Here is a 17,003-nt window from a genome sequence, read left to right as displayed (position 1 = left end):
TATTCAGGCTGGCCAAGACTTTCAAATATTAAAGAAAGTATATTACTGAGAAAGATTTAGGAAACTGTGTCTTCAGAATATTATCAGTAACTTGACGGTTAGAACAATTAGGGCAGAATTCAAGGCTGAAAGATGGTTATGTAACAATTTTTTATAACCGTATACTAATTTTAGATCGATTTCTTATGAAGAGCTGTAAGAACATGCCAGTTGAGGAGTCTATGTTGACAGAGCACTGCAATCTATGACAGTCACTTTACTCATTTAATATTATGACTCATGATTCTAAACGATAGAAGCTCATCATGTTGAGCTTCCAAATCTTTAAATCCAATATAACATTAGTTAAAATTACAAGTTATTTCTTGGAACTTCATAAAATCACTATAGAGTTTCTCTGGAAAAGTAGACATTCGTGAATAATTGTTATAAAATTCTGAGGGAGAAAACCAAAATGAAAGTAATGGTTTGCCTGCCTAGCAAATGTTTCAATATAGTTTATAACTCACCTGGACTTAGCAACACGGTATCACAGCACCAATTCCCAAGTCCACATAGAGAGATCAGAAAGATAGGGGAAGAGAAGCATTACAAACCAAGGGCAAATACAAAGATTATTCAGCAAATTGTGCTGGGCCAAATGACTTACTACTTGGAAATAAGTAAAATTGTATCCTCAGATCAGTCTTTATAACAAAATACCAGGTGCATAAAAATTTTCAAAGGTAAAAATGGATCATAAAACTTTCAGAAGAGAGGTACTTTTTTGTTTTGTATAATCTTGGTGTAGGGCATGAAACCCAGAAATAATAAAAAATAAAAAAATAAAATATGTTTATAATATTTCTTTAAAAATTTACATTTGGAAAAATAATTCCATCAGCAAAAATACAAAATTTGGAAAATGCAAAATGTATAAATTTCAAAACATACAAACTATTCAACTTGTATATACAGTATGCAAACCAATATCTTTTATATAAGAAAGTACTTATAAATCAGAAGGAAAAGGGTCAACCTTCTATAGTTTTTTTTAAAGTATGAAAGGTAAGGACAGAATAATGAATAGTGTCAATCAAAAGAAAATCAATATAAATTTATACAATAATGAAATATTGCTATTGCTATCACTCTTGCTATTTCATGTGCTATTCAGCTATGAAATCTGCAGACAATACACAAATTGATAAGACTCAGTATTAGAAATATTTGGACAAATCAGAATTACCATATAGTGTTCATGGGAAGGTAATTTATTGATCAGTAACTATAAATATTTAAAATGTTCAAACAATTTGATGTATTAATTTCATTAAAAATTTTTTAAAGTCATATTCACATAAATAAACATTCCATCATTGTTGGTTTTATAAGAAGAAAAAAACATCGAATGATCTAGATCATAATTTCTAGGAGATTGTTTAAATAAATGTTATATTCATATAATGAATCACCAGGTGGTCCTTATAAAGAATGAGGTAAAATATTATAAATTGATATTGAAAAATGTCTACAATATTTTACGAAGTAAAAATATGCTACTGTGAGAATATCTTATATGGTATGAACTCATGATTTTTTTAAAAAGCATAATCTCATTTAATATCTTAAATGCCTCTGTTTAGTTAATGAAGAGCATATTTGTTTTATTTTTCTTTTTTTATTATAATGTAAGTTCTAGGGTACATGTGCACAACATGCAGGTTTGTTACATATGTATACACGTGCCATGTTGGTGTGCTGCACACGTTAACTCATCATTTACATTAGGTATATCTCCTAATGCTATCCCTCCCCGCCCTCCCCACCCCACGACAGGACCTGGTGTGTGATGTTCCCCACCCTGTGTCCGAGTGTTCTCATTGTTCAGTTCCCACCTATGAGTGAAAACATGCGGTGTTTGGTTTTCTGTCCTTGCGATAGTTGCTCAGAATGATGGTTTCCAGATGAAGAACATATTTGGAATGATATCCATGCAAGACTTAACAGGCTACTTTGAAAAATTGATGGGGGAAGAAGAATTTATGGGGCACTATGTATTTTACTCTCTATCTAGGTACTATTTGTCTTTTAAACATTATGTAGATACAATTCATATTTGACACTGCATTTAGATATTGTTTTTTAAAGTAATGTGCCTATAACCATTTTATAATGAAGGTAATCTTATAATAGATTGATTTTATTTTAAATAATAAGCAGATATTAGTTTTTAAATTACTTTTCTTAATAGATAAAAATTTATTGTTATTTTTACATTAAATAAATTGAATTGAATAAATAGAATTAATTATTGAATTTTACACTTTCTCTCTGGTTATATTTTCTTAACTGTCTACATTTTTTCTTTCTTAATCTCCTAGCAATATTAATATTTTAATTTAAAAGTCTATTTGTGGAGACAAATTCTGTATTACCATATAACTTTAAAACTTCATCATCTTGGTAAAATTATAATGACATCTATACAGATATTACAGGTTGAGATAATATATGTGATAGCATTAATAGCCTGAAAGATTTTTTTTTGTTTACTTAAACTGAAATATTAGGCTACAAAATTCATTTAGGTTCTGAGTTCCTGGGACTGTATTTATTTTCATAGTTCAGCTTATACAACTTCTAAAGTCATAGTTGTCATGCAATAAATAAATGGTACCCAATGCATTGAAATAGTTAATTAACTTTCATAGGTGAGCAATGCACTCAGGAAGTAGCTTGATTACTACTAAGGCAGCAAAATATTTACAAAGAGCTTTGAACTATTCTAGTGAACCAGTGATGTCATGTAATCCAACCAGGTGTTTTTGTTTAGTGTTCTTTTACTGGTTTATTAGGAAATAGGACAGAGAAAGAGAGAGACAGAGAGGGGACAGAGAGATCCATAACTTGTAGTCAACATGTAAAAGCAGCTCTCACTTTCTCAAATAATATGGTACTTGAAACTGAAGCAATCCTTTTTGCTAGGGCACTAAAGATCATAGATACATCTTTATATATAAATATTTATGAAAAGCTTCTAAAAAGTGTGGTTCTAATGATCTCATTTGTAAGTTTTAATGAGTATTGTAAGAGAAATAAAAATGTATACATCATGACCCTTAATTCCTCAATTTCTCTTATGATATAGACATTACGAGGTGATGTGGGCCAGTATTGACATGTGTGCTGGATAACAGTCTAATTATTTTTCAACTTTATTGAGGTATATTGGCAAATAGTCATATACATTTATAGTACACAATGCGATGTGTTGATATATGCGTATGTTGTAAAATAATTACCAAATCAACTTAATTAGCACATCCATTACCCCACACAGGGATCTGTGTGTGTGTGTGTGTGCATGCGCATGGGGGTGTGTGTGTGTGTGTGTCTGTGTGGTGACAGTATTAACTATGGTCACCATGCTACACATTAGATCTCTAGAACTTATTCATTCTTTCTCAGTAAACTTTGTACTTTGACCAATATCTCCTCATTTCCCGAGCTCCCCAGCCCCTGGCAACCAGCATTCTACTCTTTGCGTCTATGAGTTTGACTTCTTCAGATTCATATATAAGTAAGACCACATAGTATTTGTCTGTCTCTGCCTGGCTTATTTCACTTAGAATAATGTCCTCCAGGTTCATCTATGTTGTTCAAATGACAGGATTCCTTTTTTTGAAAGACGGAATAATCTTTTGCTTTAAAAAAGATGCATGTGATATTTTAAGTGAATAACATGCAAGATCAATTGCAATGCAACTCTATAAAATGTGTGTAGCTTTCTCTTTACATTCATATGTAGCAGGGTAATTTATTGGGACATTAATTCTGACAGTTCTTGGTATAATCGCTCTCCCTCCATTTCCAATAGTTACAACATATACTCCCTTCCCTCAGGGGAAATTAAAGACAGACCCCTTTCTTACTTTTGTTATTGAATTTCCCTACTCCTGGAGAGGATTATCCTGGGTTAAGAGAAACAGAATCTACCCAGGCTTGGAGGGCTGCAGAGGTCAGGATGGGGCTTCAAGGTTAGAGGCACTACTTTACCTCGAAGCTCATGAAACTTACTCTTTGGGGTTCTTAGGTTGAAGAGAGTCTTCTAAGTCCTAAACCTAATTTCAAAATCATAATTTTCCCTAAACTTTTTATTGTCATATAACATTGACATTGTAAGGTACACAAATCCTAAGCAAATTATTACCAATACATATTCAACCCCCAACCAGATGAAGACGAATAATTAATATTTATATATTTTCTTTTTTCAAAGAGATCTTCCCAAACTATGTACGTTCAAGTCCCCATAACACTTGGATCCTTCCTTCATTCAAAGTGTTACAAGTGAAAATTGGTAAGACCTGAGGTGAAGGTGAGAAGATCACTCTCTGCATGGTGTGCCTAGAAAGGAGAAGGTTGACTGTCACTCAACAAGATTATTGGGCACAAACTGCTTCCTGAAAATAGTCAAGTCTTCATTATTTAAATACCCATATGGCATTTGAATATCCTATACATATTTGAATATCATATAGGCCTGGATGATTTTCTCTAGGGATGTCTAATGGGAAGAGAAGATCAAAAGAAATTCCGTGCCATTTTACTGCCATGAAATATTAGAATGTTGATAAAATTTAGGGAATGTGAAATGAACTCCAGTATAGAATAACATTTACGGCCAGCACAGTAAGATGGAAGCTTTCAGTTAAATGCTAGTTCTGCTAAAGAAAATAATGTCTTTTTTTTTTTTCCACAGACCTGAATTTGTGGAGGTTAATTTGCATTTGATTGAATGCTTAGATTAGGATGGAGTAACATCACCACCAAGAAAATCCTAAACTTAACACAGCAAACATGTATTTCTCATCCACGTGGTACTGGTTGTCCCCAATTCTTTGCTCCTTATATTCATGAAGCGTCTCAGTCTGACAAAGACAGCCTCTTGATGTGTGTGTCTGTGATCAGGGCAGCTGAGGAAGGAAATATGGCCCAAAGCACAAGGGCTCTTTAACTTGTGCCTAGAAGTGACACGTGTCACATGGCATCCCCTATGTTCAAAAATAAGAATTGTAGGCCTAACAGGTGCTTGGGTGAACAGCCCTGATGACCACCACAAAATTCATTCCAGTTGCACAAACTACAGCTTTTCAATTTTCCTCAAGGAGCTTTTATATGCTAATGCAGAAAAGGTTGTATTACCTTTCTATCTAATTTAGAATATTCTCAATGAGCATACTAATCTCTTTTGTGCACTATTTAACAGTACTTTCATTTTTCCTGACTGCCAATGGATAAGGTAATTATTGTTTTTCAATTTCTCACAGATCACTTGGCACCATAGACATTTTATCAGGTTTTAGAATTGTACACCAAGGAGATCTATGTATATATTTAGCTTCTTTTATTGTCTCTTGCAAATATAGAAGCTATATTCCTTTAGATGATGATTTTAAGGAAGTGCTTTATAAAAGTTTTGGTGATTTATGCTTAATTTTGTATTCCGTTTTTATTAGAAACAGGCCAGTGGCTTCTAGTGTTTGAATTGGAATTTGGTTCACTGACAGTAAAATAACAACCATCTATCATAAACTGACAATCCATTCTTGTTCTCTTCATTATTCGAATGTGGATAGGGTCCATAAAAATGAAAAGTAGCTTTCACACCCCAGAATAGACATTCCACTTATAACTTGAGAGTCAGTAGAGTGAGGTATTTAAGTACACGTGTTCAGAAGCCAGATTGCTTGAGTTTGAATCTCAGCCTTGCCACTGTGTGACCCTGGGCAAGTTGCATAAATGTTCTAAAATTCAGTTTCTTGATCTGGGAATGATAACATTAACTGGCTCCATAGATTGCTACAAGTCATTAAATGAATTTTAAATGAACGAATGCTTATAAAATATTAACAGTGTTTGCCTCATAGTAAGTTCTCTATGAGTTTTTGCTTTTATTGTTATTGCTATTATTATTGTCATTATTTTAATTGGAGGAGAATATGACATGAATTTTTGCCAGTCAAATGATTTCATTGTACTATATAAGGTAATGTGACCCCAAAATGTAATGTGACTTTATAATTAGACACATTTACATATATATACATTTATGTGTGTATATATATACACACACATATATATATATGCTGCTTTTAAGAAAGTGCACATACACACACATGTATTCCCACATACATATATGTATTTAAGAAGACAGTGACTCTACTTGGTTCGAAATGAAGTTATTTTTTAAATGCTATTGTCGCAGACAGACAGCCCTGATGAACATGTGGTACTCTTGCCCTACGGTTAAGAATGAAATATTTATGTTATCAGTTGCCACTGCAGTCCTCATTCAGCTGACTTTTATTTCATAAGCTTCTTTTTTAATCAGCAACATGTTTTACGACTCATCTATCAATAACAGTGTTGAAGTGCTGTGTATATGCATTCAGAGCACTGGTTTTGCACTGGACTGCCTTTATACACAACATTATTTGTGAACTATGTTACCATGTATAAATTACTTAACATTTTCTGCCTCTTCTTCCAGGAAATAGAAGATAAATGAGCGTGTGTGTATACACACACACACGTTGCTTTCAAGGAAGTGCACATACATACACACATACACAAATATACATATATATGTGCACATACATAATGTATGTATGTGTGTGGATGTATATAGACTGCAGTGGCAAGTGATAACATAAATATTTTATTCTTAACAGTAGGGCAAGAGTACCACATGTACATCAGTGCTGTCTATCTGTGACAATAGAATTTCACCAAAGTAATTTCATTTGGAACTAAAGTAGATTCACTGTCTTCTTAAATATGGATACCTGTATTAATGAAAACAATTTATGTAAAAGTGTTTTCTTCATCAAAGTATTTCACACAGACTTGCTCATCCTTGCTTCTGTTTTTCTACTTTACATGTTTCTCTTTAATATACCTGGTTAAATTTTTTTCCTTTTATGTTTTCAGATGCCAGATGTTCTAAAAATTAATCCCTCTGTTACAGAGATGATTTTTTTTTTGTCTACAAATCCAGATATTTTTAGAAATAGAATCTTGATCCTTGAATAGTGTCCCAAATGTGGAACATGCAGTTTAGTTTCTGTAACCGAGGTCACATCTTTGGGTGTTTTTCTGGGAAGCATATATCAGTGAAACTGCTAAGGATGGCAGCCATTTGTTTATGAGGTCTTAGGTTGTTGAAATTGATAGTGGCCTATATAAAGAGATTTGAAATTTTCTGACAGGTGTCTTCTGTCCCAAATAGCTTTCCTTTCTAAGCAATCACTGAAAATCTTCTCTCCTCACCTGGCCTGATCATGAAAGGATTTCAAAATACACATTCATGTGTTTTAATTCATTTACTAACAAGAATTTATAACATCTACCATACAAAAGAGTGTCCAGAGATCTTGGAAAAATTAATAATAAGATAAAAGCCATAGTCCTTGCTATTAGTGACATCACAATAGGGTAGTGGGAAATACAACTGAATTGAAAATTAGATCAGTGTGTGAAAAATTATATGGTAACATATGGAAGTTGGCATGTGAAAAATTGAGGAAACTCTCCTGGAAAGGTCATATTTTAGCTGAACTTTGAGAGGTAAGTAGAAATCGTGCTTGAGAAGGAAATTTAGAAGAATATTCCTCTAGAAGAAAGGAAGCAACAGCAGGTATAAAGACTTAGAGGCACAACTGTAATCTCAGCTATTCGGAAGGCTAAGGCGAGAGAATATCTTGAACCCAGGAGGCAGAGGCTGCAGTGAGCCAAGATTGCGCCACTGCACTCCAGCCTGGCGACAGAGCAAGACTCCGTCTCAGAAACAAACAAACAAAAAAAGACTTAGAGGCACAAAAAAGCATGACAAGTCAAGAAACCCAAAATAATTGATGTTGGTTGGAGCACAACATGAGAGGCAGGGAATGAGGAAAGTGAAGCTGAAGAAGTAGGTGGGTGCTAGCTAGATCGGGGTTGGCCAATGGCAGCCTTCCAGCCAAATGTGGCATGACATCTAGTTTTGTAAATAAAATGTTATTGAAACACAGCCATGCCCATAGGTCCACAGCTGCTTTGGCCCAATAGCAGAGTTGAGTAACTGTATCAGAGACCTTGTGGTTGCAAGGCCTAACATATTTTTTATTTGGCTTTTTACAGAAAATGTTTGCTAAACCCTGGGCTAGATCATGTGGGGCCATAACTGTCTTTCTAAACATTTTGAATTTTACATCAAAGAAAGTAAAAAGCGATTGAGTAACTTTAAACACAGGAGTTAGGCTTCAATGTGCAGAATGCAGTGAGAGAATGGCAAGTCTAGAAGCAGAGATACCAGTAAAAAAATTGTTGTATGTGAAATCAGAGTTGAAGCCAAGAAAAAGAAGTTCAAATGAAAAGGAAATGATAGACTCGAGAAATTGTAAACTGGTAAAACCATTGATTGGATATATGAAATACAGACATTGGATATGTAGATTACGAGAAGTAGTCCATGATAGGGGATTTTTGGATTGGGTTTCCAAAATATATTTGAACTCATTTATTAAAATAGATAATTTAGGATGGATGGATTAGAAGAGAAGTAATGATGAGTTCTTTTGAAACTTGCTGATTTTGAGGATATTAAGGAAAAATAAGTGACTAATTCAAGACGGCACTTATATATGTGGGGGTGAAACTGGCAGGGAGTACTAGATTAGAAATTTAAATTTAAATATTAGTTTGGGAGTTAAAAGCAGTTAATGAGATCATCAAGGAAGTTTGTAAAACATCCAGAGGAAGTTGACTCAAGATTAAGATAATGTAATAGACTGAGTTTTAAAAGTAGAAGAAAGAGCAGGAGAATGTTTTGGAATTCCAGAAAGGTCTTCATGAATGGAAAATTGTCAACAGTGCTAAATTCCAGAGATAAGCTCAGTTAGGTGAGATGTGAGAAGTGACCACTAGATAATTAATGAGTAAGTTGTTAATAACATTAGCAAGAGAACTTTTAGTATAGGATTTGTGGTGCAAACCAAATTGAGCCAAAGTAAGGAGTAAAAGCCGTGTAAGGAAGGAGACGCAGTTAGTAAAATAACTATAATTTAAAAATTGACTATGAAAAAGAGAAAGGGAAAATGAAATAGAATAATGACTCAGGAAAAAATTGTTTTTCGAGATTTTGTTTGGGGATTTAACATTGTTATACGGTGCAGGGAAATCGTAAGAGGAAATGGAGTATAATGGAAATCCTATAAACCTTAGAGTTAGTGAGCCTTGGTCTGAGTCCCTCCTCTCTCCGTTGTTAGTCATGTAAACTTTAATTCTTCTGTTGCAAGATTTGCTGAATAATTCTGAGTTTCAGTTTTTGCTTATGGAAAATGCAGACAAAATATCTTGCAGACATATTGTAAGTGGATTGAAATAATGTCTATGAAGTACCTAGCAGAATGCTGTTATATAATAAGGACTCAGTATATAATGTTTTTTATTTTTATTAATGAAATATTTCTATATACTCAATTAGTTAATGTTAATGTAGGTTATATCTTGTTGAACCTAATAACTCTCAGACAACTTCAATTACTTATAGCATAGAAACATAAGGGCAAAAAGAGATTTTTACTTATTGTAAACTTGGGTAGTTGGAGTACAGTGGGATTGTCCTGGAAGAGGAAAAACTGAATGAACATTTCTGAAAAAAGGGTTTTTGAAAAGGGGTATGGCATCATCTAGGGCGAGTTTACTTTTCTCAATTTCTGTCTTCGTAAGGAACATATTAAATAAAAGTACTGTTTGAACATGGAGATGCTTCAGGTTACCATGATGTAAGTGCTCTTTATCTTTGGTCTGGACTATACTTGTTAATGTCTCATGAGTACCTGTGTGCTCTGAAAAGTCTTCCTTAAAATTTCACAAATTTGCAAAATCGGCTTTTAGTTAGACATAGCTTCTTGGCTCTTGCAAGGAAATGGAAGGAAACTTATTATATTCTTTCCTAGACCTGTTTACAAATCATTCTTGGGTCACAGAAATATCACAGCCATGAGTTCATCATTTTAAGGAAATTCCCTTTGCTTGAACATAACATATGTTTGTCCCACAGTGCTGAGCTTATAAATTCTTATGATTCCTTATTTGGAATTACCCTTCTGAGTCAAAACCAGACCACAAAATCTGTAATGGTACAGACTAAACATAAGCAACGTGCTTCCAACATCCACCAAGACAACAAAACAACTCATGGTAGAGTAACTTAGGAGATGATAAACGTTCTTGAACCAGACGAGGCAGAAACCATACACCTTTCTTACTCTTTATTCTTAACTTTGGATTCAATTCCATATCAAGTTGATAAATATAAATATTTTATCTTTTATTGTAGCAATTTTATCTGTATTGTAAAATCATTTTCATTTGTAAGACTCTGTTATGATAAAAAGTGCTTTTTCTGTCTTCCCATCTGCTCCATAAAGAAAACAGATATTCAAGGAAGCAACATTATAAAAAGTGCCTGTGTGTGGTCTGGGCCCTGCTTAATGTAGAATCAAAGGATGCTGCGGGACTTCAGTTCATTCCATTACTTCCAGACAAGGTTTCATCTAAACCTTCTTGGACAGACTAGTTTATAAAGCATCCAGGTCAGGCACTTGGACAGTTGTCCTACCTAACTGCCAGGAGTTTCTTCTCAGGTTGAAGGTTCACTTAAATACATTTAACAATTAAATCCTTATTCTGATATTAGACCTTAAATGGAGAATCTCTGGATAGTTAAAAGTTTGTGATGAATAATTGTTAACACTCTTCCATCACTGAAGTGTTAATAACAAATCAGTGAATAACCAGACACTTTAAATGTTTGCAGAAGCTTCAAGAATGAAAAGATAAATAAAAATAGAGAGGCAAAGTTCCAGGTTTTGTGTGTGTGTGTGTGTGTGTGTGTGTGTGTGTATGTGTGTGTGTGTGTTAGCGAGGCAGTAGACACGGGAAAAAAGCAATAGTGCAGTATCTAAGTGTAGGAATCATAGTAAAACTTTAAAGGATTTTTTTTTAAATCATGGAACTTTATGTTGAATAGAAACAAATCTTAATATTTCAGAGGCAGGATAACTAATATCTGCAAGAAAATTAGATGGACGCAGATAAATGAATAGAAAGGGAGCAAATTTATTATTAAGAACATAAATTTAGGTTTCTTTTGAATGACTTACAGGTAGGAAACTAAGTTTAAAGTTTACTGTTTAAAACATAGATGTGCTCTCATTAGCAGAACACAAGTGCCTCTAGCCTGTTTATGAAGTTGTGCTGAGAACTGGCCAGGTAAGCAAAGGTGATGGAAGGGCCCAACTTGCCCCTTTGAAGTCTTACAGATTGAGAAGCATTAACTGCCAAACTTCAAAGAGCAATGCTTCATCATTTTTGTGATCCAATCACTGTATTCAGCTGCAATTTATAGGCTGGTGATATTAAATTGGGAATGGTTTAGTTGCTCCCAATTAAGCTTTGGAAATGAAATTAAAAGTTCAAAGTACTCAGCTGCCTGTAAAGTGAGTTGGCAAAGTTGAGAGAAAGCTGTGGTAGTTTGCTTTGAAGTTTGTTTTGTTTGTCAATGCATCTTAGAGGGTTGAATTAAATGGGAAACTTGCTTGGTTCTAATTTTTCTTTTAGGGCAATAGAGTCTTGGTCAACTAGCAGTTTATACTGGACTACATTATTTTCAAATAGCAGGATGGAATTATATTAACTTAAAACTCCCTAAACACATTCACACACAAAGCTACACACTCACATACCCATAGCCTGATGCATTTGAATTCTAGAGGTGAATGGAATTTCCAAATTTACCTAGACCACCCTGTGTGTAAGCTTTTGAGATTCACTGTCATCTAAACCATCCATCACACACAGTTGGCTCCCCATCCTAAAAAGCTTTAGGGAAGGAAGGTCAAAAGTTTCATTTTCATGAGGTCCAGAGGGGGAAGAATTATAAAATCAGATTCCAGGAAATAAGTAAACCATCTCAGAAAATAAAATCTAATGGGTCCCATTTGATAAAAAATAACATAGAAGACAGAGCTTCCATTTTGTAATGGAATGATTTTTAAATATGAAAGTGATCTCAGAGCGGGGAGTTATGGCATTTTTCAGAGAATGATCAAATAAGTATTGCAAGTGTCTGATTAAATATGGATCTATAAATGAATGCTGATGTTTTTTTTTTTTGTGAGGGAGGGAGGAAAAAATCAAACGATAACCTGTCATTGCTTTTAATATAAATGCTTTGTAGTGTATTATGCAAGTGAAAGATGAGAAAGACATTAGGTTAGAGGCACTGGATTAAAGCACATCAAGCAATTCTTTGTTTCATTCAGGAATTAAGATGAACATAGTAGAGGGCTTATGCTTTTCTATTGCTCTCTCTGCCTTTTAATATGTTTTCTAAGTTAAAATCTGTTGCCTTCTTCCGATTTTCTCCAAATGGAATACATTTTATCTTTCTAGTACAAACCTGAGTTCTCTGAAGAGCACATCAAAGATTTCATGAATTCCCAGAACTTTTCTGGGAGGCGGGGGCAATTTCATCTGCTACAGAGAAAAGTCCTGCAGTGAAAGATGAGTAAGTTGCTGTGAGCCCAGGGCAGAGCCAGGGCAGGAACTACGGTTTCCTGACTCTCAACCCAAGTCCTGATGCCTAGTCCATGGCCACCCAATAAAAACAGTAGCAAAAACAAACAGTAAAGGAACTGGGCTATCAAAATAGTTACTTTTCCTAAGAGGCAGATGGGGAAAAAAAAAATCCCACCTGTTTTATACATATCTTTTCAATTGCATTTTACATCCCAGTGAATCATCAGGAAACAACAACAACAACAACACTTTTAATGAAATGTCAAGTCGAAGGCTGACTTCCATCCTAAGCTAAGGTGACCTCCTGGTTTAGGTACAGACACACTCTTTCCACTGTTGTTTCTGTGACATCATCTAGGGGTCTGCAGTGGATGACAGGCTGCTGGGGCGTTCTCAGCTTATTTCATTCTCCCTGTGAGTAATCGGAATCCTTCAGCATGACATGCCAATGAAGAGGCGGTTTTTACAGTTCTAAACCGTTCATTTATTGGAGATATATAATCCTATTGACATCACTGGGAAAACTAGTACAAGGAATACAGTATTCCCCATGATTTCAAACCTGCTGAGAAGCAGCCCTTGAATTGTAACTTCTGAAGTTGGCCAAATGGAGCAAGAGATTGCTGAGTGGGTCCTCTCCTCTAACATCGGAGGGCGTGTCTATGCTGGGAACCCACACCTGCAACAGTCTGCTCTGGTGGCACTACGCCAGGAAGCTGGGTTTCGCAATGCTGCCAAAAATGGAAAGAACGGGGAGAGACAGATGGTGCATCTGTGGAAGCCAAATCCAGTTGTATATTCTTGATTCTTTTTCTGCTCCTATGTAATCCTGAGGATAAGAAGATGTGAAACTTCTTAATCTTAGAAGTAAAAGAAACACTTGGTAAAAAGTTTGGGTTACTTTCTGGCATGAAAACCCTTTATACACTTCTTTGGGGTTTCCCTTGATTTACTTAGTCTTTCTCTAATCTCAGATAATTGCATAATCTCTATAACGCATACATTGTTACAAATTAAATGTAATGTAGGGGATTTCTGGAAATAAAAATTTATTCATTTTTATATCCAGGGCCTAGAAACAACTAGTAGAAATATATTAATATTGGGTTCTTGTCTTTCTAGGGTCTAAGTCATTCCTTAGTACCAAGGTAAGAGTATAAGCAGGTATGTCCACTCTTAAAGCCCACTTCATTTTTTTCTCTTCATTTTTTGTGTGCCTATTTTAACTGCATCTCACTTGATAAAGATAACATTAAATTACTGAGTGATATCTCATCCTTTTAAACTTTTAAAATTTCTATTTACATCAGAGATCAGCATTCCCTAGATGAGTAAAACCCATAAAATGGTTAGCAAGACATTTATTGTATCTTCACAGAGATGGGATCATGGCTTGAATTGAGTTCCAGAACACTCTCTAGTTGTGTTGGACTATATTAGCATCCAGGAGCGGTGGCTCATGCCTGTAATCCAAGCACTTTGGGATGCCGAGGTTGGCAGATCACAAGGTCAGGAGTTCAAGACCAGCCTGGCCAACATGGTGAAACCCCATCTCTACTAAAAATACAAAAATTAGCCGGGCATGGTGGTGGGTGCCTGTAATCCCAGCTACTCGGGAGGTTGAGGCAGGAGAATCACTTGAGGCAGTGGTTTCAGTGAGCCAAGATTGTGCCACTGCACTCCAGCCTGGGCAACAAGAGGGAAAACTCCACCTCAACAAAGGAACGAACAACAAACAAACAAGAACAGTGCTTACCTCCTAATTCTGTTACTCTTGGCTAATATGACTAATACAGCCCTTGCCTCATGCCACAATGGACTGCAGGCAATAGTCACCTTTAGTCACTGCAAATTCTGAAACTTCCAAAGAATGTTTCTCCCCTCCACCTTGTACAATTTTTATCCTAAAAGAGGAGATCTTCTGATATGGGTTCAGGACAGGCATGGTGCACAGGATGAGGACTGTTCTTAGAAAAGAGGGGGGCCGCACTGCCTATATCGTGGGTTTGTAAGGAGGACCAGAGGGAATGGCCGACTGCAGGTACTCAATAAATTATAAATGCTTACTTTCCTATCATCTATTTTGTGTATCTGGAACGTTGTCAGATATTTCATGGGAGCAAGCTGACTGCTAACTCCCTTAGAATAGTAGAAAAAGAGCAAAAAGATAGGTTACTTCCTATCTAATATACTTTTACAGTCTACTTTCACTGGACATTTAAAATGACGAACAATAAAGAAACTGATGCTCAGAGAGCTTGTAATGCAAATTTACTAGTAAAAAACAAACAACCCCATTAAAAAGTGGGCAACGGATATGAACAGATACTTTTCAAAAGAAGACATACATGTGGCCAACAAGCACATGAAAAAATGCTCAGCATCACTGGAGAAATGTAATTCCAAACCACAGTGAGACATCATCTCACACCAGTCAGAATGACTACTATTGAAATGTTAGAAATAGCAGATGTCACTGAGGTTGTTATTAGTTATTGGTAACTTATATTTATTATTATAAGTAGTAAATATTTATTTATTTAAATTTCATGTATTTACTTTAAAATTGTTTTATTGTCTATAATTTATATTTAATTTAAAATACTTCAACCTTGACAGTATCACATTGCTGTGGTTTGAATGTCTTCCCCTTCAAATTTATATATTAAAATACTAATCACCAAAATGATAGTATTAGGAGATAAGGACTTTGGGAGGTGATTAGGTCATGAAGACAGAGCCCCCATAACTGGGATTAATGACCTTATAAAAGAGACCCCAGAGAACTAACTAGCTCCTTGTGCTACATGAGCTTGAGTAAGAACACCACTCTCTATGAGGAAGTGGGCATTCACCAGACACCAAGTCAGCTAGAACCTTCATCCTAGACTTGCTGGCCTCCAACTGTGAGAACTTTCTCTTGTTTATAACCACCCAGTCTATGGTATTTTGTCAAAAAGTCCAAACAAAATAAGAGAGATATGTATATTTATTTCAATTTACATCATAGGAGCAATTAGTTAACATGTTAAGTATTCTAATCAGACTTATACACTCTGGGTGACTGAAAAAGTACTTGCTTACTTAATATTTGGAAATAAAAAACAAAAACAAAACCCTAAAATAACAACAACACAAAAACAGAAGCCCAAGCTCCAGAATACGCTGTTTCTAATCTATAGCTGTCTTTCTTTCCAAAATATTGAATGGTTGTTAAATAACATAGAAATGCTAGAAGTTACCGTTCATTGGTGAAAAAGTTGGGGTTTAAGATAGGGGAATGGGCTGGAAATACCATGGGAGTAATACGGGAGGGGGCAGGAAAGTGCTAAGTAGAGAAAAGTGGGGTCCCTGGCGACGGCTCCACCCTTGGGCCTGTGCCCACAGACGTAGGTGAGGACAGGCACTCTTGTTTTCATGTCCAAATGTTGCATTTTCCAAGACCACCCTGGCCTGCCACTTCCCACATCCTGTGCATATAAAAACTCCAAGACCCTAGCAGGCACAGACACAAGTGGCTGGACGTCGAGAGGAACACAACAGCAGAAGAGCACACAGACAGCTGGACGTGGAGAGGAGCAGAGGAGCAGAAGAGCACACCAACAGGCACAGCAGACAACAGCACACAGGCGAATGACATGGCACCAAAGTGAATTTGGCCGGGGCCGTTGGAGGAGAGTTTGGCCACTGAGCAGCCCAACCCCAGGGGAAAACCATGTTCTCACTCCATCCTTCTTCTGGCTCCCCATCCCTCTGCTGAGAGCTACTTCTACCATTCAGTGAAACCTTGGACTCATTATCCAAGCCCACATGTGATCCAATTTTTCAGGTACACCAAGGCAAGAGCCCTGGGATACAGAAAGCCCTCTGTTCTTGCCATAAGGCACAGGATCTATTTGAACTGACTAACACAAGCTGCCTACAGATGGCAAAACCAAAATAGCACACTGTACCACACACCCACGGGGGCTTCAGTAGCTATAAAGATCCACCCCTAGACATCGCGTGGGGTTGGAGCCCAGGACCACAACCTGCCTGTCTGCATGCTTCCCCTAGAGGTTTGAGCTGCCAGACACCAAAGAAGCAAGCGGCACCCCCACCACAGGCCCTGCAAGGGGGATAGGGAACTTTTCCCATTTCAGGAGCGCAGCTGGCCTTGCATGAGTAGAGTGTAGGAATGGAGTGAGCCTAATTACATCTGTGATTCAAAATGACCCTTGAGACTCTCCGTTCTGCTTTGGGCCACTTAGGACTCTTGAAAAAATAAATGAATAAATAAATAAATAAGTTCTTTCATTAGCCTAAACTGGCAGCTATCTTGGTAAAAAATTTAGGCAATATGAAATCGGGAGCAAGATGGCCGAATAGGAACAGCTGCAGTCTCCAACTCCCAG

This window comes from Colobus angolensis, unplaced genomic scaffold (assembly GCF_000951035.1).
Source record: "Colobus angolensis palliatus isolate OR3802 unplaced genomic scaffold, Cang.pa_1.0 Scaffold5, whole genome shotgun sequence".
In the NCBI taxonomy this organism is placed as follows: Eukaryota; Metazoa; Chordata; class Mammalia; order Primates; family Cercopithecidae; genus Colobus; species Colobus angolensis.
This window is presented reverse-complemented; position numbering follows the sequence as displayed.